Source organism: Moschus berezovskii, chromosome 17, assembly GCF_049115385.1.
Source record: "Moschus berezovskii isolate FMDL1 chromosome 17, NW_MosBer_1.0, whole genome shotgun sequence".
In the NCBI taxonomy this organism is placed as follows: Eukaryota; Metazoa; Chordata; class Mammalia; order Artiodactyla; family Moschidae; genus Moschus; species Moschus berezovskii.
Genome location: NC_142476.1, coordinates 26,084,666 through 26,110,006, shown reverse-complemented (window position 1 = coordinate 26,110,006; position 25,341 = coordinate 26,084,666). Strand labels below are relative to the sequence as shown.

Below are 25,341 nucleotides of genomic sequence, written 5' to 3'. Positions count from 1 at the left end.
GTTCCCTTCTCTCCACACCCTCTCCAGCATTTATTGCATGTAGACTTTTGGATAGCAGCCATTCTGACTGGTGTGAAACGGTATCTCATTGTGGTTTTGATTTGCATTTCTGTGATAATGAGGGATGGTGAGCATTTTTTTCATGTGTTTGTTAGCCATCTTTATGTCTTCTTTGGAGAAATGTCTGTTTAGTTCTTTGGCCCATTTTTTGATTGGGTCGTTTATTTTTCTGAAATTGAGCTGAAGGAGCTGTTTGTATATTTTGGAGATTAATTCTTTGTCAGTTGTTTCATTTGCTATTATTTTCTCCCATTCTGAAGGCTGTCTTTTCACCTTCTAATGAGGTGGATGAAACTGGAGCCTATTATACAGAGTGAAGTAAGCCAGAAAGAAAAACACCAATACAGTATACTAACACATATATATGGAATTTAGAAAGATGGCAATGATAACTCTGTATATAAGACAGCAAAAGAGACACAGGTGTATAGAAGTCTTTGGGACTCTGTGGGAGAGGGTGAGGATGGGATGATTTGGGAGAATGGCATTCAAACATGTATATTATCATATGTGAAACTAATCACCAGTCCAGGTTCAACACATGATATAGGATGCTTGGGGCTGGTGCACCGGGATGACCCAGAGGGAGGATAAGGGGAGGAGGGAGGTGGGAGGGGGTTTCAGGAAGGGGAACCTACGTACACCCGGGGCGGATTCATGTCAATGTATGGCAAAACCAACCAATATAATATTATAAAATAATTAGCCTCCAATAAAAAAGAAAAAATATAAATAAATAAAAAGAGTTTATATGAACATATTTACAAAACAGAAGTAGAATCCCAGGTGAAGACAACAGACTTAAGGTTACCAGGGGATAGGGGATGGATCCTTTCAGGGGATGGATCCAGGGGAAGATCCCCTGGACAAGGGAAAGATTACCCACTCCAGTATTCTGGCCTGGAGAATTCCATGGACTATACAGTCCATGGGGCTGCAAAGAGTCAGACACAACTGAGCAACTTTCACTCACACACACACACAGTGGCTGGATGGGGGGAGGGGGTTGGGAGATTGGCACTGACATATACACACAACTATGGATGAAAAAGGTAACTAACAAGAACCTACTATATAGCACAGGGAACTCTACTCAATACTCTATATAGAAAAAGAATCTATAAAAAAAGAAGAGTGAATAATGTACCTGTATAACTGATACACTTTATTGTACACCCGAAATTAACACAACATTGTAAATCAACTATATGGCCAATAAAAATTAAAAAAAAAAAAAAGTCGAGCCAAGGAGGGAGTGGAGGATGAAGGGAAAAAAGAGAGAAAAATATAGGGGGAACCTAAGGTTGGGTCCGACAATAGGCTCGCAGTCTAGCAACTTCTTGAGATTTGATCAAAATCTGCTCTTACATCTTTAGATTCCCTTCCTTTCCTTGACAAACTAGAAATAGTTCATTAGAAAGGGCACTTGTTCTTTTCCCACAAGCACTGTTTAGCTTGGCAGCTCCTCCCAAACAAGAACCAGCTTGGTAGAAGGGTCACCACTCATCTCTCCCTATTCTTAGCAGTCAGATTTTAGTGACTCCTGCTGACTTAACCTTCAAGGTCAAACGATCTGTTCATACAAGGACCAGGCCTACGAGGGACGTTTTTCTCTCCAAAGTTACTTATCTAGCTAGCGTTCTAACACAAAGATTTCTCATACCTCACACCCAGTCTCTCACATTTTATGTTCCAGTCCGTCAGTAAATCCTTTCAAATCGACTTTCAAAATATATCCAGTGTCCAACCATTTCTCATCCTCTCCACAGCTATCAACCCCATCATTTCTCACCTGGATAATTACACATGCCTCCTAACTGGTCTGTCTCCTTCAGAGAAAAGCCACAAAGTCTGTCACTGACACAAACCCCGACTTCCTCTCTGCCCTCACCTACCACCCACTCTCCCTCCCCTTCCAGCCCTACTGGCCTTTTTGCTCTGCTAGGGCACACCAAGTTCAGGGCGTTTTTTTTGCACATGCTCTTTCTTCACCTAGCTTTCTCGTCCCTCAGATAATTAGCATGGCTTCCTTTCCAGCTGTCTCACTTCATTCAATCTCTATTTACATGCTAATGTATCAGAGATGCTTTTCTTAACCCCCTGTTTAAACACCAAGCTTCATCCCACTGCCTCTTCCCCTGTTCATATCACCCAGCATCATCTGACATATGTTTCTTTCTGGCTCTCCCCCACTGAAATGGAAATTCCATGAGGTCAGAGATTATCTTTGTTGATGTTGTTGTTTCTGTTTTTTCTTTCTTAAGGGCAGGGATTTTTATGTCCTCTGATAATATGTTCAATGCTTGAAACAGCACCAAGCGCATAGTAGGTGCTCAATAGATAACTCTTGAATAAGTGAAGGAATGAAATGTAAAATATAAGAATCTGCAATCAATGGAAGCTGTGATCTCTGGATCAAGAGCATTTCCAGCTATTCAGTGATTTGAGCTATTCAGTCTTCAACTCTTTTCTCAATATTCTAGTCAGCTCTTGTATTAAGTGTATCATATTAAAAAGCAGAGACATTACTTTGCCAGCAAGGTCTGTCTAGTCAAGGCTATGGTTTTTCCCGTGGTCATGTATGGATGTGAGAGTTGGACTGTGAAGAAAGCTGACCCCCGAAGAATTGATGCTTTTGAACTGTGGTGCTAGAGAAGACTCTTGAGAGTCCCTTGGACTGCAAGGAGATCCAGCCAGTCCATTCTAAAGGAGATCAATCCTGGGTGTTCATTGGAAGGACTGATGCTAAAGCTGAAACTCCAATACTTTGGCCACCTCATGTGATGAGTTGACTCACTGGAAAAGACTCTGATGCTGGGAGGGATTGGGGGCGGGAGGATACGGGGACGACAGAGAATGAGATGGCTGGATGGCATCACTGACTCGATGGACATGAGTTTGAGTGAACTCCGGGAGTTGGTGATGGACAGGGGAGGCCTGGCGTGCTGTGATTCATGGGGTCGCAAAGAGTCGGACACGACTGAGTGACTGAACTGAACTGAACTGAACTGATGATACACTTTAAATGTATCATATGATACACATTAAGTGTATCATATCATATCATTCTTCTCAGGAAAGTAATTCCTTTCATTATACAAATTGATATAATTATACCTCAGAATGCTGTTATTCTTATTAAAGAGAACTAGTTTGGATCGCCTGTCAGAGTAGAGTTTTAGCCTGTCACCTCTTGTTTGCGAATACACTGAGAAAAGACTGATTATATTGATTTATCATTCTTTGCTCATTTGTAGCATTCACAGAATGAACAAGGTACAAGGAAGGATTTTGTATGGTGTAGTTATTAAGATTTATAACCAGACAGTTCCAGCCTGGAACCTGACCTGAACGTGTGACTGGTCAAGTTTCTTAACTTACCTCTCTTAGTCTCCTTATTTGTTAAACAGAGTTAATAACACTTACCTCATACTGTAGTCAAAATTAAATGTTATTGGGTTTGTGAAGCACTTAACCTATCCCTAGGAACATAGTAAGTGTTCAGTAAATGGAAATTAGGATTTCTCTTATTAGTAAGGACAACAGTGGTCAGAGAGGCAATTTCCTAGAGAAAGTGGATTTTAATTGGAACTTGAAAATCATTGCTGGTATATTAAGCAAGAACTTCTGCTCCCTTTTTTCCCCAAACAAATAAAGCTCTTTCTCCCTAATCGGTTTACAGAAAAAATTAAGGAATTCATTATTTTAGTCATAGTATTTAATATTTGCAAATCCTAAGTGGGAATCATTTTATTAATCACACACTAGAAATGAGTCTCCAAGCAATTCTATAGCTTTTTGAACCAGATTCAACTTCATGTGATTCAAATCAGCTAGTTTAGGAAATTTCCTTTGAAATGTTAAGTTTCTGTACTGTATCGATATTTGGGGGCTTAAAATACTCTTAAAGACCATTTCTTTCAAGTAAATTTCACATACTAAAATGTTACCTTTTTTAACATCTTTATTGAGATATAATTCACTCAAAGTATCTTTTTTTAAAGGAGCAATTAGTTTGATGGACATTTCACACCTTGAAAATGTGTGTATGTTTTGGGATTCTTTTGCATGTCATAGAATTAGGAAACTCATTTGTCACATTCTCATTTGACCAATATACTTGCAACACACACTGCATATTAAATGCATTTTGCTTCAGTAGTTCAGTTCAGTTCTGTCACTCTTTGAGACCCCATGGACTGCAGCATGCCAGGCTTCCCTGTCCATCACCAACTCCCAGAGCTTGCTCAAACTCATGTCCATCAAGTCAGTGATGCCATCCAACCATCTCATCTTCTGTTGTCCCCTTCTCCTCCCACCTTCAATCTTTCCCAGCATCAGGGTCTTTTCAAATGAGTCAGTTCTTTGCATCAGGTGGCCCAGGAGTTTGGGCTTCAGCATCAGTCCTTCCAATGAATATTCAGGACTGATTTCTTTTAGGATGGACTGGTTGGATCTCCTTGCAGTCCAACGGACTCTCAAGAGTCTTCTCCAACACCACAGTTCAAAAGCATCAATTCTTCAGCTCTCAGCTTTCTGTATAGTCCAACTCTCACATGTATACGACTACTGGAAAAACCATAGCTTTGACCAGATGGACCTTTGTTGCCAAAGTAATGTCTCTGCTTTTTAATGTGCTGTCTGAGTTGGTCACAGCTTTTCTTCCAAGGAGCAAGCATCTATTAATTTCATGGCTGCAGTCACCATCTGCAAGATTTTGGAGCCCCCCCAAAATAAAGTCTGTCATTATTTCCATTGTTTCCCAATCTATTTGCCATGAAGTGATGGGAGCAGATGCCATGATCTTAATTTTCTGAATGTTGAGTTTTAAACCAAATTTTTCACTCTCCTCTTTCATTTTCATCAGAGGCTTTTTAATTCTTCTTTGCTTTCAGCCACAAGGGTCATGTCATCTGCCTATCTGAGGTTATTGATATTTCTCCTGGCAAACTTGATTCCAGCTTCTGCTTCATCCAGCCCGGCATTTCTCATGATGTATTCTGCATATAGGTAAAGGCAATGGGAACCCACTCCAGTACTCTTGCCTGGAAAATCCCATGGATGGAGGAGAATGGTAGGCTGCAGTCCTTCTCCACAATAAAGCAGAAGTAGATGTCTTTCTGGAATTCTCCTGCTTTTTCAATGATGCAGCAGATGTTGGTAATCTGATCTCTGATTCCTCTGCCTTTTCTAAAATCAGCTTGAACATCTGGAAGTTCATGGTTCATGTACTGTTTGAAGCCTGGCTTGGAGAATTTGAGCATGACTTTGCTAGCGTGTGAAATCAGTGCAATTGTGTGGTAGTTTGAGCATTCTTTGGCATTGCCTTTCTTTGGGATTGGAATGAAAACTGACCTGTTCCAGTCCTGTGGCCACTGCTGAGTTTTCCAAATTTGCTGGCATATGTAGTACAGCACTTTCACAGCATCATCTTTCAGGATTTGAAATAATAGCTCAATTGGAATTCCATCACCTCCACTAGCTTTGTTCGTACTGATGTTTCCTAAGGCCCACTTGACTTCATATTTCAGGATGTCTGGCTCTAGGTGAGTGATCACACCATCGTGATTATCTGGGTCATCAAGATCTTTTTTGTATAGTTCTTCTGTGTATTCTTGCTACCTCTTCTTAATATCTTCTGCTTCTGTTAGGTCCATACCATTTCTGTACTTTATTGTGCCCATCTTTGCATGAAATGTTCCTTTGGTATCACTCATTTTCTTGAAGAGATCTCTAGTCTTTCTCATTTTATTGTTTTCCTCTATTTCTTTGCATTGATCCCTGAGGAATGCTTTCTTATCTCTCCTTGCTATTCTTTGGAACTCTGCATTCAAATGGGTATATCTTTCCTTTTCCCCTTTGCCATTCACTTATCTTCTTTTCATTGCTGTTTGTAAGGCCTCCTCAGACAACCATTTTGCCTTTTTTGCATTTCTTTTTCTTGGGGATGGTCTTGATCCCTGTCTCCTGTACAATGTCACCAGCCTCGGTCCACAGTTCATCAGGCACTCTATCTATCAGATCTAGTCCCTTAAATCTATTTCTCACTTCCACTGTATAAACATAAGGGATTTGATTTAGGTCATATCTGAATGGTCTAGTGGTTTTCCCTACTTTCTTCAATTTAAGTCTGAATTTGGCAATAAGGAGTTCATGATCTGAGCCACAGTCAGCTCCTGGTCTTGTTTTTGCTAACTGTATACAACTTCTCCATCTTTGGCTGCAAAGAATATAATCAATCTGATTTCGGTGTTGACCGTCTGGTGATGTCCATGTGTAGAGTCTTCTCTTGTGTTGTTGGAAGAGGGTGGTTGCTATGACCAGTGCGTTCTCTTGGCAAAACTCTATTAGCCTAGCCCTGCTTCATTCCGTGCTCCAAGGACAAATTTGCCTGTTACTCCAGGTGTTTCTTGACTTCCTACTTGTGCATTCCAATCCCCTATAATGAAAAGGACATCTTTTTTGGGTGTTAGTTCTAAAAGGTCTTGTAGGTCTTCATAGAACCGTTCAACTTCGGCTTCTTCAGCGTTACTGGTTGGGGCATAGGCTTGGATTACTGTAATATTGAATGGTTTGCCTTGGAAAAAAACAGATATCATTCTGTTGTTTTTAAGATTGCATCCAAGTACTGCATTTCAGACTCTTTTGTTGACCATGATGGCTACTAAGGTTCATGACGTTGTACAGGAGAGAGGGACCAAGACCCTCCCCATGGAAAAGAAATGCCAAAAAGCAAAATGGCTGTCTGAGAAGGCCTTACAAATAGCTGTGAAAAGAAGAGAAGCGAAAAGCAAAGGAGAAAAAGAAAGATATAAGCATCTGAATGCAGAGTTCCAAAGAATAGCAAGGAGAGATAAGAAAGCCTTCCTCAGTGATCAATGCAAAGAAATAGAGGAAAACAACAGAATAGGAAAAACAAGAGATCTCTTCAAGAAAATTAGAGATTCCAAGGGAACATTTCATGCAAAGATGGGCTCGATAAAGGACAGAAATGGTATGGACCTAACAGAAGCAGAAGATATTAAGAAGAGGTGGCAAGAATACACAGAAGAACTGTACAAAAAAGATCTTCATGAACAAGATAATCACGATGGAGTGATCAGTCACCTAGAGCCAGACATCTTGGAATGTGAAGTCAAGTGGGCCTTAGAAAGCATCACTACAAACAAAGCTAGTGGAGGTGATAGAATTCCAGTTGAGCTATTTCAAATCCTGAAAGATGATGCTGTGAAAGTGCTGCACTCCATATGCCAGCAAATTTGGAAATCTCAGCAGTGGCCACAGGACTGGAACAGGTCAGTTTTCATTCCAATCCCAAAGAAAGGCAATGCCAAAGAATGCTCAAACTACCGCACAATTGCACTCATCTCACACGCTAGTAAAGTCAAGCTCAAAATTCTCCAAGCCAGGCTTCAGCAATATGTGAACTGTGAACTTCCAGATGTTCAAGCTGGTTTTAGAAAAGGCAGAGGCACCAGAGATCAAATTGCCAACATCTGCTGGATCATGGAGAAAGCAAGAGAGTTCCAGAAAAACATCTATTTCTGCTTCATTGACTATGCCAAAGTCTTTAACTGTGTGGATCACAATAAACTGTGGAATGTTCTGAAAGAGATGGGAATACAAGATCACCTGACCTGCCTCTTGAGAAACCTGTATGCAGGTCAGGAAGCAACAGTTAGAACTGGACATGGAACAACAGACTGGTTCCAAATAGGAAAAGGAGTACATCAAGGTTGTATATTGTCACCCTGCTTATTTAACTTCTATGCAGAGTACATCATGAGGAACGCTGGGCTGGAAGAAGCACAAGCTGGAATCAAGATTGCTGGGAGAAATATCAAGAACCTCAGATATGCAGATGACACCACCCTTATGGCAGAAAGTGAAGAGGAACTCAAAAGCCTCTTGATGAAAGTGAAAGAGGAGAGTGAAAAGGTTGGCTTGAAGCTCAACATTCAGAAAACAAAGATCATGGCATCTGGTCCCATCACTTTATGGGAAATAGATGGGGAAACAGTGGAAACAGTGTCAGACTTTATTTTTTTGGGCTCCAAAATCACTGCAGATGCTGATTGCAGCCATGAAATTAAAAGACGCTTACTCCTTGGAAGGAAAGTTATGACCAACCTAGATAGTATATTAAAAAGCAGACACATTACTTTGCCAACAAAGGTCCGTCTAGTCAAGGCTACAGTTTTTCCAGTGGTCATGTATGGATGTGAGAGTTGGACTGTGAAGAAAGCTGACCCCCGAAGAATTGATGCTTTTGAACTGTGATGCTGGAAAAGACTCTTGAGAGTCCCTTGGACTGCAAGGAGATCCAACCAGTCCATTCCAAAGGAGATCAGTCCTGGGTGTTCATTGGAAGGACTGATGCTAAAGCTGAAACTCCAATACTTTGGCCACTTCATGCGAAGAGTTGACTCATTGGAAAAGACTCTGATGCTGGGAGGGATTGGGGGTGGGAGGAGAAGGGGACGACAGAGAATGAGACGGCTGGATGGCATCACCGACTCGATGGACATGAGTTTGAGTGAACTCCGGGAGTTGGTGATGGACAGGGAGGCCTGGCATGCTGTGATTCATGTGTCGCAAAGAGTCGGACACGACTGAGCAACTGAACTGAACTGAACAGAACACTTACTAGCAAGATTGTTTCAATACTCTAATATGGTCTATCTTTTTCAGAGGTACAAGGTTTAGAATCTCCAGTCACCATTCTGATATTGACTTGCGTCATGATTTGGGGAAATAAATTTTCTAATATTTATATTTCTTTTCTTCAAAATGAGTATCTGTGAAAATTAAATGAGATCAGACTATATATATAATACACACAATATATACTAAGATGTCCAGCATATATTTCATAATCTCTAAATGAATCAAGCATGAAAAAAGATAATAAATGAAAATATTAACATAACATAATAATGTTAACGCTTTTTATTCTTGTGTTTATTATAGTACCTTTGATTTGTGTACAATAAATCACACTTTCCAGGAAGGAGGGCGTCGGGACAAATTTTGAAAGGGAAAGCAATGTGCTTATTATATTTTAGTTGTATATTTGAAAAAAAATGTTTTCATGATACAAACTATAGAAAATGGAGCTGGATGAAATAGAGAGACTCTGTAGAAGATGGAATCCAATTTCTGCTCATCAGTGATTCTTTAGGGGAAGTTTCAAAAGGTCCAAGGATGTGTGGAATTTTTATAAGAGTCTTCTTTTTTTAAGTTTATAAAGATTGCTTCGGTTCAATGTGCTTTTCCAATATGAATCATCTCAATTGTATGTAGATCTCCAGCACAGTGTAAGACCTTAGACATAGAGTAGAAGTCAAAGTATTTTAACAGAAACTGACAAACACTTGAAACTAAGGATGACAAACTCTAGACCCAATAGGGCAATTAGACGTGTATATACCAGTGTTCAAATTTAACAAAGACCTAAAGCAACAAGGCCACAAGTGAGATGCTTGTGGCCTCAGATCCCTGAGCACAGTTGCAGCCATGTTACTTCTACCTCATGAAGATGGGTTTAGTGATGAGTTGAGCTGTGGGCATGGTGGTTGGGGTGCTCTTTGGCATCTTGTCCCTTCTCAGGGTCAGAATATGGGGTCAGGAGCTGATGGGTGGTATCAGGAAAACCATGATGCATGCAATGTGGTGGCACCTTTAGCACATTCAAGGCTATCAGGATGGACATATGATGCTAATCAGGGCAGTGCTGCCCGCTATATCCACCCTCTCCCATCAGTCCCGGTCCATGTACTATAATAAAACAAGTCTTTGATTTAAGCCCCTTCATGGATCACAGCCTTGTTGTGGTCGAAGGAACTTGCATAACTCAGTGAAGCTATGAGCCATGCTGGGCAGGGTCACCAAAGATGAAGAGGTCATAATGAAGAGTTCTGACGAAGCACGAGCCACTGGAGGAGAGAATGGCAAAGCAATCCAGTATTCTTTCTGTGACAATGCCATGAACAGTTTGCAAAGGTAGAAAGGTATGACATTGGAAGATGAGCTCCCCAGGTTAGAAGGCATCCAATATGCTACTGGGGAAGAGCAGATTGATTTAAGAAAGAAAACTGACAAAGAATAGACCAGCATAGTTACTCTTGCAAAAATCTATAACTGTATTATTGCCATAGATAAACAGATTATAGGGTTCTTCTGAAGGCAAGACTGACTACCTTGTACTTGGACAAGTGGTTAGTTTAGTACAAGTGCACAGTGAGAAGAGTGCCACCTGCTGGACCAGCTATGATACTCCGTGCTGGGCTAGGGCTCCATGAAAATGAAGGAAATGACAGACTGGTCCAAATCAAATTCACATGCTTGCCTTTAAATTAGTTTAACTGTCATTTGGCATTATTCAGCTATTCCTTATAAGCTTCATTTGCTCAGCTGACAAATGAATTACTCTTCCAGAACAGACTTTTCTGTTGAATTTATTTGGGGGACTAATTCAATTATTTTATATTATGAGCTTATACTAACTGCTTATAACGCACAGTTTGACATTAATTATAATCCACTTTGTAAAGCATAATCTCTTGATTATTTCCTTTTGTCTCAGTTCACTCTTTTCTATATAATGCATTAATTCTCCTAGTCGGGTATCAATAGTTATGAAAAGTAATATGCCAGTGCTCTGACTTCTATTGCAGCGTGCTTGAATCGGAAGATGGGAGGAGATATTGACAAGGAACTCCAGCGAGATGCAGTAACAGTGGGACTGGTCCATCAAGATGGGGTTAGATGTTACATCACTGAAATTGTTTAGAATTCCTATACATGATAATAAGAAAATGCAAGCTGACTTAGTGTTAGTCACTCAGTCATGTCCCACTGTTTGCAACCCCACGGACTGTAGCCTGCCAGCCTCCTCTGTCCATGGGCTTGTCCAGGCAAGAATAGTGGGTTACATGTCCTCCTCCAGGGGATCTTCCCAACCCAGGGATCGAACCCAGGTCTCCTGCATTAAAGGCAGATTCTTTACTGTCTGAGCCACCAGGGAAGACCAAAATGACTTAGCCATTTTTTTTTTAATGTGGTATTATCTTTCAGTTCAGTCGCTTAGTCGTATCCAACTCTTTGCGACCCCATGAATCACAGCAGGCCAGGCCTCCCTGTCCATCACCAACTCCTGGAGTTCACTCAAACTCATGTCCATCGAGTCGGTGATGCCATCCAGCCATCTCATTCTCTGTCGTCCCCGTCTCCTCCTACCCCCAATCCCTCCTAGCATCAGACTCTTTTAACTAAGTACAAATACTTTTCCAATCATGTCACCCAGGGATCATTTTATCCACTGCTCTATTTGGCTTCTAGTCTCTTACCTCTCTCCTCAGCAATAGTAAGGCAGATACCCTTTCCACAGGGAAGAGAATTCCATGGTTTGTTGCCTTTGCAACAAAATGAAAATTTTTGAGATACAGGTGGCAAAGCTGTGGCCATTGGCATCTTTCACATGAACTATATTGAAAGAACCAGGATATCTCTCCTGATTGGTGACCACACCAGTTCTTCTGAGGTTAACACCTCCAGTCACCATGCACCAGTGTTAAACTTGATTGAATCAGTACTATTTCCAGTCTCCAAGTCAATTTGAATGGTGTCATTCACCTTGAGGAGGGAATCAAGGGCAGTGGATGGTGCGAGCATCGTGGGTCACTAGATGAGGGATTCCTTTTGTCCCCACAAAGATCTTTCTCACTTTGCCTAGCTTGTACCTTGCCTCCTCAGGTATAATACAGTGAACAGCAAAGCAACCACTGGTGTCATAGAAAACATGAAAATTCTCTCCAGTTTTATCAGTGCTGATGACATCCATAAAACCAGCAGGGTAAATTATGTTGGTGCAGACCTTGCTATCACTCTTAATGAAATGCTGCTTACAGATCTTCTCTATTTCATCTCCTATTAGGGCATACTTGAGTCTGTTCCTTAGGAAAATGATTAGGGGGAAACGTTCCCTGGTTTGTGGGGACTGGTAGATGGACGAGGAGCAAACACACCAGTCAGTTTATCCGGCATCCAAAGCTTTGGAGCTGCTATGGGCTTCAGGTGCTTCTCGGGACCACAAGCTGTGGCTGCACTAGGTGTGAAAAAGAGCTGACTTAGTTTAATTATTGTTTTTTTGTTCTCTACAAACAATGTACCCTTTATTGCCTGAACCAAGGACAGACCCTTCTCACAGCATCTTCCCAATATGCTGCACTCACAGATAGTGTGAGCAGGACAGAGATGTCCAAGCTTCTATGCCTTGTGTTTGAAGGAGGTATCGGGAGAAGTATCAGTAACCTCAGATATGCAGATGACACTACCCTTATGGCAGAAAGTGAAGAGGAACTAAGAAGCCTCTTGATGAAAGTGAAAGAGGAGAGTGAAAAGTTTGGCTTGAAACTCAACATTCAGAAAACGAAGATCATGGCATCTGGTCCCATCACTTCATGGCAAATAGATGGGGAAACAGTGGAAACAGTGTCAGACTTTATTTTTGGGGGCTCCAAAATCACTGCGGATGCTGATTGCAGCCATGAAATTAAAAGACGCTTACTCCTTGGAAGGAAAGTTATGACCAACCTAGATAGTCTATTAAAAAGCAGAGACATTACTTTGCCAACCAAGGTCCGTCTAGTCAAGGCTATGGTTTTTCCAGTGGTCATGTATGGATGTGAGAGTTGGACTGTGAAGAAAGCTGATTGCTGAAGAATTGATGCTTTTGAACTGTGGTGCTGGAGAAGACTCTTGAGAGTCCCTTGGACTGCAAGGAGATCCAACCAGTCCATTCTAAAGGAGATCAATCCTAGGTATTCATTGGAAGGACTGATGCTAAAGCTGAAACTCCAATACTTTGGCCACCTCATGTGAAGAGTTGACTCACTGGAAAAGACTCTGATGCTGGGAGGGATTGGGGGCAGGAGGAGAAGGGGACGACAGAGAATGAGATGGCTGGATGGCATCACCGACTCAATGGAGGTGAGTTTGTGTGAACTCCGGGAGTTGATGATGGACAGGGAGGCCTGGCGTGCTGTGATTCATGGGGTCGCAAAGAGTCAGACACAACTGAGCAACTGAACTGAACTGAACTGATCCTTCCACATTGGCATAATTTATTGAACCCAATTAAAACTGTCTTCATCCACACTGCCTTAAATTCCTTTTATTATTTTGACATTTCACCAATTATCATTTCAGTTAAGTTGTAAATGATAAAGCTGTCACTTTTAAACACCCAAGGTGAGTCAATTTAATCAGATTACATTCTCCTAAAATTTAGCCAAGATCAGCTAACTGTAAGAATAACAGTTCTGAAGGAGAAAGAGTATGAGGGCCTTTGAAATACATTTTGTTAGTCTATTTCCAAACTGGGCCAGTTAGAATCTTGCCCAGGATTTCTCTATTATAGCTACTGAAAAAGAACTGCTGGGCTGCCCGGGTGGTTCAGTGGTAGAGAATCCACCTGCCACTTCAGGAGAGACAGGTTCTATCCCTGACCCAGAAAGATCCAACATTCTATGGAGCAACTAAGCTCATGTACCACAAACAATGAGCCTGGACCCTAGAGCCCAGGAGCTGCCACTACTGAAGTCCTCATGCTCTAGAGTCCATGCTCTACAACAAGAGAAGCTATAGAAATCCACGCAACGCAACTAGAGAAAAGCCCAGGCAGCAACGAATAGCCAATAAATAAATAAATAAATTTTTTAAGGAAAACAATTGCTCCTTTTCCCCTTGGGCTGATAAACTGGTAAGACATGAATCTTGAGCTGCTCAGTTCAATTCAGTTCAGTTCAATCGCTCAGTTGTGTCCGACTCTTTGCGACCCCATGAACCACAGCACACCAGGCCTCCCTGTCCATCACCAACTCCTGGAGTCCACCCAAACCCATGTCCATTGAGTCAGTGATGCCATCCAACCATCTCATCCTCTGTCGTCCCCTTCTCCTCCTGCCCTCAATCTTTCCCAGCATCAGGGTCTTTTCAAATGAGTCAGCTCTTTGCATCAGGTGGCCAAAGTATTGGAGTTTCAGCTTCGACATCAGTCCTTCCAATGAACACCCAGGACTGATCTCCTTTAGGATGGACTGGTTGGATCTCCTTGCAGTCCAACGGACTCTCAAGAGTCTTCTCCAACACCACAGTTCAAAAACATCAATTTCTTCGGCACTCAGCTTTCTTTATAGTCCAACTCTCACATCCATACATGACCACTGAAAAAACCATAGCTTTGACTAGACGGACCTTTGTTGGCGAAGTAATGTCTCTGTGTTTTAATATGCTGTCTAGGTTGGTCATGACTTTCCAAGGAATAAGTGTCTTTTAATTTAATTGCTACAATCACCATCTGCAGTGATTTTGGAGCCCAGAAAAATAAAATCAGCCATTGTTTCCACTGTTTCCCCATCTATTTGCCATTAAGTGATGGGACCAGATGCCATGATCTTAGTTTTCTGAATGTTGAGCTTTAAGCCAACTTTTTGTCTCTCCCTTTTCACTTTCATTAAGAGGCTCTTCAGCTCTTCTTCACTTTGTGCCATAAAGGTGGTGTCATCTGCATATCTGAGGTTATTGAGATTTCTCCCGGCAATCTTGATTCCAGCTTGTGCTTCTTCCAGCCCAGCGTTCCTCATGATGTACTCTGCATAGAAGTTAAATAAGCAGGGTGACAATATACAGCCTTGACACACTCCTTTTCCTATTTGGAACCAGTCTGTTGTTCCATGTCCAGTTCTAACTGTTGCTTCCTGACCTGTATACAGGTTTCTCAAGAGGCAGGTCAGGTGGTCTGGGATTCCCATCTCTTTCAGAATTTTCCACAGTTTATTGTGATCCACACAGTCAAAGGCTTTGACATAGTCAATAAAGCAGCTAATGAACATTTGTTCACCAGAAGGAGAGCCTCTGATTGAAACAAAAGAGTTCTCTGATGACATTCTACTAGTTGAGTTCTGGCTTTCCCAGTTACATGAAACAGTAAATAGTCCCCCACACCCTTTTTTTTTTTGTTAAGTTTGAATTGGGTTTCTGTCTTCCTTTCCAGCCAAAAACCTTTTGACCAATATATATTGCTTTAAATATAGTACTTGTATGCAAGATTAAAGCATTCTACAGCTATACTAAATCTCTTTATATAATTGATTAAAGCAAATATAAATAGACATTGCTTTCTATGAGTGATTTGTAGCCTATGCCAACAAATGGCAGTTAGCACAATATATAATAATTTGCTTTTCTTTCCTTAATCATTTTTCATTCTCTACAGTCATGTTTAAAAGTGATTTATTTTCATTCTAGACACTTGATTAATGATTGGCTCTCTATATACACTAATTCCAATTTCAGTTTAAAGTCATCTGTCTCAAATTTTGGTAAGAGAATTAGCAGCCCTGTACGTGTTACTACCTGAATGTTTACAATTTTAGTTCCTTATTGATCTCATTTAAAAAGAATTAGATTCATAAAATTTAAAATTTTAGTGTAAGTCAGGCTGCAATTAAATTTGGAAGTATGGCAGAGTTTGGATTAGTGCTAAATCAGATTGGCAGGAATTCTGCAGCCTTAATGGCTATGTTTTACATGGTGCTATTAAAGTTATAGCCACATAAATTATGTTACTAAATCCTAGAAGTATTGGAAATTAACCATGGTAAGAGGGAGCCCAGTGTTGATAAACTAAGCAGTATCAAGAAAACTGTTGAAAGTATCAGTAGAAAAGCAGATGGGAAACAAGGATAGCATTAACTATAGGTTTTCTGTTTGTCTGTTGAGACTTATGTGCTAGAATCTTGATGGCTATGACTTGGCCTCCAATGCCTAGAACAGTCCTAGGCTTATGGTCAGCACTCAAAAAGAGCTTGTTGAATGAATGAATGAATCTTCTTTAGTAGATACAAATCTTTGATGCGACAAGATTTTTCCTGTAATTACTGTGAGTTATCAGACAGATCCAGGAGGAATTTCATGCATTCTCTTCTCCAGGCTTCCTCATTTTAATACTGAAGAAACTGAGGTCAGAAGAGGTAACAAACATTAATGGAGTATTCACTGCTGATGAATATTTGGAACTGTTTCAGATCATGGGAATACAGCAGAGCATAAGACAGCCTGAGGCCCTGACATCAAGAGTTTACACTCAGAGTGATGATTGAGTGACCAGTGAGTAAATGAGATTTCCGTTCCTTATAGATGATGCTATAAAATGCTAGTATATAATATTGTGGTGGAGAATGACAGAACATGGGGAAAGACACAGCTGATTTAGTAGATTACTCAGCACAGAATCTCTAAGAACTCTCCTTTGAGCCAAGCCGTGAGTGAAGAGGACACACCTATGCAAATATAAAGAGGAAGAGTATTCCAAGAGCAGGTGCAAAGGTTCTAACATGGAAACAAGCTTGGTGTGCTTGATGGAAAGGAAAACATCCATAGAGCTTCTGCTGGAATGAGAAGGGGAGGAAATGAAAAGAGATGAGATTTGGTGGGCAAATACCACACCCTATAGAACCCTGTGTATCAGGAAGAGAAGTTGGGTTTTATTACAGAGGGTGATGAGACACCAATTTAAGTTTTGAGGAGAGGAGTCACATAGTCTAACTTTTATTTTAGCCATTTGCAGCGACGTGGATGGAACCTAGACATTGTCATACGGAGTGAAGTTAGAGAGAGAAAAACAAATACCATATATCAACATATATATGCAGAATCTAGAAAAATGGTGTGCATGAACCTGTTTGTAAGGCACGATTAGAGACACAGACACAGAGAACAAATGTATGGACAGCTAGGGGGGTGAACTGGGAAGCTGGGATTGACCCATATACACTATTGAGACTGTGTATAAAATAGATAACTCATGAGAGCCTACTGGAAAGCACAGGGAACTCTACTCAGTGCTTTTTGGTGACCTAAATGGGAAGAAAATCCAAAAAAGAGGGGATATATGTATATGTGTAGGTGATTCACTTTGCTGTACAGTAGAAACTAAAGCAAAATTGTAAAGCAATTAGACTCCAATTTTTAAAAATTAATTAAAATTTAAAAACAAAAATTGAAGGAAAAAATAAAATTAATGAAAAAAAGAAAAATCACTGAGAGCTATATGGAGAAAGGATCAGAGTGAAAAAGACAGGAAACTGGGACTGATTGGAAGATTGTCTTAGTAGTTCAGGCTAGATGGTGGTCACCTGGACTAGGGTGTAGCAGTGAAGAAGGGAGCAGTAGCCAGACTCAAGACATACTTTGTAAGTACTACAGGACTTGTTGATAATTGCCTGTGGGCAGTTGGACAAATGAAGATGCCATTTACCATGATGGGGAAGACCCTTGGAAGAATAAACTGGGAGGAAGGGAGAAATAATTAGTTCTGCTTTAGATATGTCAAGGGCTTCCCTGGTGGCTCAGACCATAAAGAATATGCCTACAATGCAGGAGACCCAGGAGATGTGGGTTCAACCCCTGGGTCTGGAAGATCCCCTGGAGTAGGAAATGGCAACCCACTCTTGTATTCTTGCCTGGAAAATTCCATGGTCAGAGGAGCCTGGCAGGCTACAGTCCATGGGGTCGCAAAGAATCAGGCATGACTGAATAACGAACAGACATGTTAAGTTTGACATTTTTATTAAATACTTATAAGGAAATGCTGAAAGGTAGTTGGAAAGTCTAGAACTCAGGATAGAGGTCAGGAAAAGAGGTATGGATTTGAAAGTCGTCTGTGAATAGATGATACTTAAAGCCATGGCAGTAGGGAAGAGTGCAGGTTGAAAACACCGAGGCTTGCGAGAGGTCTGCTGGAGGAGGAGGAGCCAGGAAAGATGCTAAGAAAGAGCTCTCAGGCCAGTCAGGGGAAAATCAGATGAGTTTGGTTTCACAGACATCTACACAAGCAACCTTAACAGGAACTGTCTCTTATCCATGTGGGGTTGGGAGAATGGAGGAATGAAAGCCTGACTGAAGTGCATTATGGCAAGAATGAGAGGTAGGACAAAACGGCAGCAAGCTAAACATGGCTTTCAGAAATTTTCCTGGTGAGTGGGGAAGAGAAACGGAGTGGTGATTGGTGGGGGATGGAGGACAGAGAGAGAGATTAGCCTGCTAGTGGAAACAATGCAGTAGAAAGAATTTGATGATACATAAGAGCAAGGGGATAACTGAAGATACACAACTGTGTGAAAGAATTGGCCTTTGCCCTTGACTGGAGCAAGGATGATTTATCCACTATAACTCAAGGGAAACACAGATGCTGAGGTTCAGATGCCTGTGGGCTGCAGGATTTGGTAAGGAGTTGAGGCAGTTCTTGACCAGTTCAATCAGAGTTGTATTCAATTTTCTCAAATCCCATTCTGGAGTATAACCACATAGCCTCCAATAGAAAATAACGTCATGTTTCTTGTATTGGACACAATAGCTGAAACTTGATACAGGTGATTCCTACTTCAGTTAATTTGCAGCATGAAAAATATTCTGCAAATCTGTTATGTTCAGTGGTACAAAAATGTTTTTTATCTAATTAAATGGAATTCTTGTAGCACTAAGCTTCTCTTGAGGAAAATATAGAAGAGACATTTTTTTGTTTGAATAAAGGAGGAAAGTCAGTCAACATATGGAAAATGTGAAGGGAATCTGGGTCCTAGAAATCACGCTGAACCACTGAAATCGCCAACTCTGGAACAGCCCTACCTCAGATTTCTTGCTGTGTGAGCTGGTAAGTGTACTGACTGTTGCAGATGTTTTTAGTATTTTACTGGAGCAACAGGTAGCCATCTGGAAAAAATAAAGCTCAAACTTTATGCAAAATCAATTTCAGATAAATGAAAATGTAATTTTAAAAGTACTGGACAAAGCATCAGACAGAGGAGCCTGGCGGGCTACAGTCCATAGGGTTCCAAAGAGTCAGACACAACTTAGAGACTAAACACGCATGAGCTCACATGGGACATTTATGCCATAGAAAACTGCTGCTGCTGCTAAGTTGCTTCAGTCGTGTCTGACTCTGTGTGACCCCACAGACGGAAGCCCACCAGGCTCTCCCGTCCCTGGGATTCTCCAGGCAAGAACAGTGGAGTGGGTTGCCATTACCTTCACCTTAGAAAACTAGGCAAACGTTAAAAGAGAAACAGAAAGCAATTTATGTTTTAAAAAAAGAGAAAGATCTCTAGGATACATTTTTAAGGGGGAAAAGAAAGATACGAAATGGGTCACATAGTAGCCTACCATTTATGTAAAAAGAGAGAAAAACTGATAACATATACATGAAAGCTTATTGGTTTTCTTTCAGGGCAGGGGGAGTAGGTAGTTGGCAGATGAGGTCTGGAGAGAGCTTTCTTACTACATATCCTTTTAAGTGTAGTTCAGTTCAGTCGCTCAGTCTTGTCCGACTCTTTGCAGCCCCATGGACTGCAGCATGCCAGGCCTCCCTGTCCATCACCAGCTCCCAGAGTTTACTCAAACTCATGTCCATTGAGTCAGTGATGCCATCCAACCATCTCATCCTCTGTCATCCCCTTCTCCTCCCGCCTTCAATCTTTCCCAGCATCAGGGTCTTTTCAAATAAGTCAGTTCTTTGCATCAGGTGGCCAAAGTATTGGAGTTTCAGCTTCAACATCAGTCCTTCCAATGAATATTCAGGACTAATTTCCTTTAGGATGGACTGGTTGGATCTTCTTGCTGTCCAAGTGACTCTCAAGAGTCTTCAACACCACAGTTCAAAAGTATCAATTCTTCTGCACTCAACTTTCTTTTTTTTTTTTTATTTTAAAATTAAACCTTTTGCTATGACATAATTGTAGATTCACATACAGCTGGAAGTAATGATACAGACATCCAGTACACCTTTTACCCACCCAGTTTCCCCCATTAGTACCAGGCATGATACTAGTACAATACATTAGGAGTCCAGTGTATAGCATGACATCATGACCAGAATATTGGCACTGCCACAGTCGAGATACAAACATTTCCATCATCACGAGTAGCCCTCTTTTACCAATTTATAACCACACCTACTTCCCACTTACCCGGACCCCTTCATCAATTCCTAGCAATTACTAATCTGTTCTTTATTCTTACAATTTCAGCATTTCAAGAATGTCACATAAATGAAATCATATATATGTGAACTTTTGTCATTGACTTTTTTTCACTCAGCATAATTCTCTGGTGATATTACCCCAGGTTAATTAATGATTGAATAGTTTGCTCCTTTTTATTGTTGAATACTCTTCCATGGTGTAGGTGTACCAGTTTGTCTTGTCATAGACCAACTGAAGGATATCTGGGGCATTTCCAGTTTTGGCTATTACAAATAAAGTTATTATAAGCATTCATGTACAGGTTTTTGTGTAAATTTATATCTTTAGTCCTCTAGGATAAATGCCTAAGAGTACATTTATTAAGCTGGAAAATATTTTCAATTTAGTTTTTAAGACTATTATTAAACTATTTTTATTATTATTTTAAAACTATTTTCCAAAGTGACTGTATCACTAATGTAAATTTTTATTTATTTTTAATTGGAAGATAATTGCTTTATAATACTGCATTGGTTTCTGCCATACATCAACATGAATCAATCATAGGTATACATATGTCTCCTCCATCTTTTTTTTTTTTCCCCTACTTATTTTTTTTTTTCATTTTATTTTATTTATTTATTTATTTTTTTCAAGTTGAACAGACTAAATTTCTTTAAACAAACTTACTTATACTCCAGAGTCCTTTAAAAACTTAATAGCATTTATACATTGAAGGTATTTGATTTTCTTGTAACTAGCACTTCAAATGCAACAAGCATTTGACCCAACAAGTAAAACTTTCTACAGTTCATAACTTTTATAAATAAAATAAATTAAATGTACAGTGAATAAGTTCTCTGAAATATTTCAATATTTCTGCAGGTTTAGTAACATCGTAAAATACATTTCAACTAAAATTCACAAATCTAAAAACCTGTTAGGCATTTTTAGGCGTTTTAAGTTGGAAATGAAGACCAATGTTACATCGTAATATGCCAATTACAAATAATACTTCAAATAGCAAATACTACAGTTTGTCCCAAACTTTAAAAACTATTCATGAACTCAACACTGAACTATTGATGGCTATGAGAATTGATTCCTAGCCTTTTTGAAAATTTCAACCCATTTACGTTTCAGGTAATTATTGATAAGTACGATCCCGTAGCCATTTTCTTTATTGCTTTGGTTTCAAGTTTATACACTCTTTCTGTGTTTCCTGTCTAGAGAAGATCCTTTAGCATTTGTTGGAGAGCTGGTTTGGTGATGCTGAATTCCCTCAGCTTTTGCTTGTCTGTAAAGCTTTTGATTTCTCCTTCATATTTGAATGAGATCCTTGCTGGGTATAGTAATCTGGGCTGTAGGGTATTTTCTTTCATCACTTTAAGTATGTCTTGCCACTCCCTTCTGGCCTGAAGAGTTTCTGTTGAAAGATCAGCTGTTATCCTTATGGGAATCCCCTTATGTGTTATTTGCTGCTTTTCCCTTGCTGCTTTTAATATTTGTTCTTTGTGTTTGATCTTTGTTAATTTGATTAATATGTGTCTTGGAGTATTTCGCCTTGGGTTTATCCTGTTGGGGACTCTCTGGGTTTCTTGGACTTGGGTGATTATTTCTTTCCCTATTTTAGGGAAGTTTTCAACTATTATCTCCTCAAGTATTCTCTCATGGTCTTTCTTTTTGTCTTCTTCTTCTGGGACTCCTATGATTCGAATGTTGGAGCGTTTAACATTGTCCCAGAGGTCTCTAATATTGTCCTCATTTCTTTTAATTCGTTTTTCTTTTTTCCTCTCTGTTTCATTTATTTCTACAATTCTATCTTCTAGTTCGCTTATCCTGTCTTCTGCCTCTGTTATTCTACTGTTTGTTCCCTCCAGAGTGTTTCTGATCTCATCTATTGCATTATTCATTGTATATTGACTCTTTTTTATTTCTTCTAAGTCCTTATTAAATCTTTCTTCCATCTTCTCAATCCTTTTCTCCAGGTTATTTATCTGTAACTCCATTTTGCTTTCAAGATTTTGAATCATTTTCACCATCAAAATTTGAAATTCTTTATCAGGTAAATTCCCTATATCTTCTTCTTTTGTTTGTGTTGGTGGGCAATTATCTTGTTCCTTTACTTGCTGGGTATTTCTCTGCCTCTTCATCTTGCTTATATTGCTTTGCTTGGGGTGGCCTTTCCCTCTTCTTGCAGTTTGTGAAGTTCTCTTTATTATGTAGTTTCTTCGCTGTGTGTGGGGTTGGACGGGTGACTTGTCCGGGTTCCCTGGTTAGGGAAGCATGTGTCGGTGTTCTGGTGGGTGGAGCTGGATTTCTTCTGTCTCCTTTAGAAGACAATGGGCTGCTTTTCTGGGAGCCTGATGTCCTCTGCCAGTATTCAGAAGTTGTTTTGTGGACTTTACTCTGCGTTCAAATGTTCTTTTGATGAATTTGTGGGGGAGAAAGTGGTCTCGCCGTCTTATCCCTCCGCCATCTTGTTCCTTCCTCCCCAGAACACTGGATTCTTATATTCCACTTGGTCATGGAGTATCTCTTCCCAGCTGCTCCAGCAAGGTGCAGCCGCTGTACCTTACCTTGGACGAGGGGTATCTCCTCAAGGCCGCCCCTCCTGTTTTGAATGTGGATCAGCTCCTCTCAGCCCTCCGGTGCCCAAGCAGCCACCGCCTCCTGGACGTGGAACAGCTCCTCTCGGCCACCGCCCTAACCCTGGGCGTGGGGTAGCTCCTCTCAGCCACGATTCTGCACGTGGTCGGTTGCGCCGGAGCCGGGCGTCTCTCGCGTCTGCGCCTGTGCCTCTGGGGCCGGGCGTCTCTCGCGTCTGCGCCTGCGCCGCCGGGGCCGGGCGTCTCTCGCGTCTGCGCCGCCGGGGCCGTGCACTCAACTTTCTTTATAGTCCAATTCTCACATCCATACATGACTACTGGAAAAACCATAGCCTTGACTAGACAAACCTTGGTTGGCAAAGTAATGTCTCTGCTTTTTTATTTCCTTTTATGCCTTTAAAATTTTGAATCATGTAAGAGCATTGCCTACTTTTTTAATAACATTAAATATGACTCCATATATACAGATAGTAATGTCTCAGCATTTTAGGACTTTTTTTTTTTTTTGATTCCCTATAAGATAGGTAGTTCAGAGAGTTCTGAAGTCAGGCTTTCTGGGTTCAAACTCTGATTCCACCAGCAACCTTAAGTAATCTACTTAATTTCTCTGTGCTTTAACTTTCCCATTTTCCAAGATGGGGATCATTTTGAGAACTGAAGGACAGGATGCTTGCACTGCTTAGCACAATGCTGGAGCCAGAGTGAGGCCACACCAAAGGGTAATGAACATCATTTCTAATTTGCTGTGAATATCAAAGCAGCAGAAATTTTAAAGCAAAAGCTGTTCTCCTAAGTCTTAATTTTGTTATTCTGTGATATGTAAGTAATTTAAACTGGTCCATTTAACAAATGCAACATGATGGATGGATAATAAAAATGCCAACATGAATAGCTGGCAAATATTTTCTCATTAAGACATTTTTTCATCATCTATTGTTCTCTTTTTCTTTCAGTATGTTGTGTTTTTCTTAAGCTGTAGAATATGATTTACAAAATGCTTGCTGACAACATCATTATCCTTTCCACAATTAAATATGAAACTATCAGTAGAACCCTGAACCTATCTCTTTCCATTTTGTTTTTTGTGTGTCAGCAGTTCCGGTCACCCTATCATCTCCTGTGAGCCACCGAAGAACAAAGACCGCAGTAACTGACCACTGTCATATCCCTGATACCTGCCATGATGCCTGGAGCATAAAGGCATTCAGTGAAGAGTTGTTGAATGAATGGACAGATGAATGAATGCATACTTGTGTTCGTGAGAGAAAACAGAGGGAAAGTAATCCTCTTTCTACTTCTGTAGTCTTGCACAGTCAAAAGAAAGTGAATGAGATGCTAAGGTTCATGGAAAGTTCAGCAACAAAGAAAGAGGTTTCGTCTTCTTATCCAGTTCATGAGCTCAATGAGTTCACGTTGCTTGGAGGTTCTCTGTGGTTGCAGTTCTGAAAACTATTGTAGGACAAGTGAAGAAAACATCTATGGAATATCTACTGTGTATGAGGTACTGTATTAGACACTTTAAGACATTGTTTAAACCTCTCAACAATAATAATAAGTAAATGTTATTCCTACTTTGTACATAAGAAAGGGGTTATCTTCTAAAGGAGGTACACAAACTATTCAATCATAGAAGTTAGCCAATCCTAAAACATTCCATCTATAGCTCAATAGCCTGAGCTCTGCCTATCTAATTTCAAAATTAACTAGAGTATCTTTCTCAAGCAAATGTTCTAACTTAGAAGCCAAACTGTAGGGTAGGATAAAAATAATACAGCAATACCTCTATACATATTTCTGATCACTTTTAAAGTAAAAATACATAGCTCTAAGATAGCTGCTCAAAAGGTGCTTGCAACAAAGTAGTCTGGAATTCCACTAGGACTTAGCTTGGTAGATTTCTCTTTGACTTACTATCCAGATATTTTGTGGGGGCAATTAAGAGACACAGTGAATGATTTTACTATTGCTTTTTGTCATCCTATGCTGATAAATATAACCACTACGGTAGCTGATGATTAAATTTTAAGTGTCAATTTGGCTAGGTTATGGTATCCAGCTGTTTGGTCAAATGGTCTAAATATTGCTGTGGAGGTATTCTGTAAATGTAATTAACATCTATAATCAGTGCATGCATGCGTGTAAGTTGCTTCACTCATGTCCAACTCTTTGTGACTCTCTGGACTATAGCCTGTCAGGCTTCCCTGTCCATGGGATTCTCCAGGCAAGAATACTGGAGTGGATTGCCATGCCCTCCTCCAGCAGATATTCCCCACCCAGGGATCAAGTTAAGGAGATTACCCTCAGTGAAGTGGATGGGCCTCATTCAATTAACTAAAAGCCTTAACAGCAAAAATTAAGGATGTCTGGAAAGGATGGAATTTTGAGTCAAGACTAATATAGAAATCTTTTTGGGATTACCAAGCTGCTGGCCTGCCCTATGAGTTTTAGACATACCCGTCCCCACAATCTATTCCTTAAAATTAAATCTCTTTATATTTAGTTACATATATGTAAAATAATTTTGGAGAAGAGCATTCATAATGCTCAGCTGTAAGAATCAAAACTTTCAAAATTTGTTTATTTGCTCTTTTAGCAGCACCATGAGACTTGCGGGATCTTAGTTCCCCAACCAGGGATTGAACCCTGGCCAT

General features: G+C 40.3%; 1 pseudogene; it reads right to left on the bottom strand.

The window, feature by feature from the left end:
- Window positions 1–11,385: 11,385 nt before the first annotated feature.
- The window catches only part of LOC129550940 (small ribosomal subunit protein eS4, X isoform-like), a 62,914-nt pseudogene continuing 48,958 nt past the window's right edge, over window positions 11,386–25,341 (bottom strand).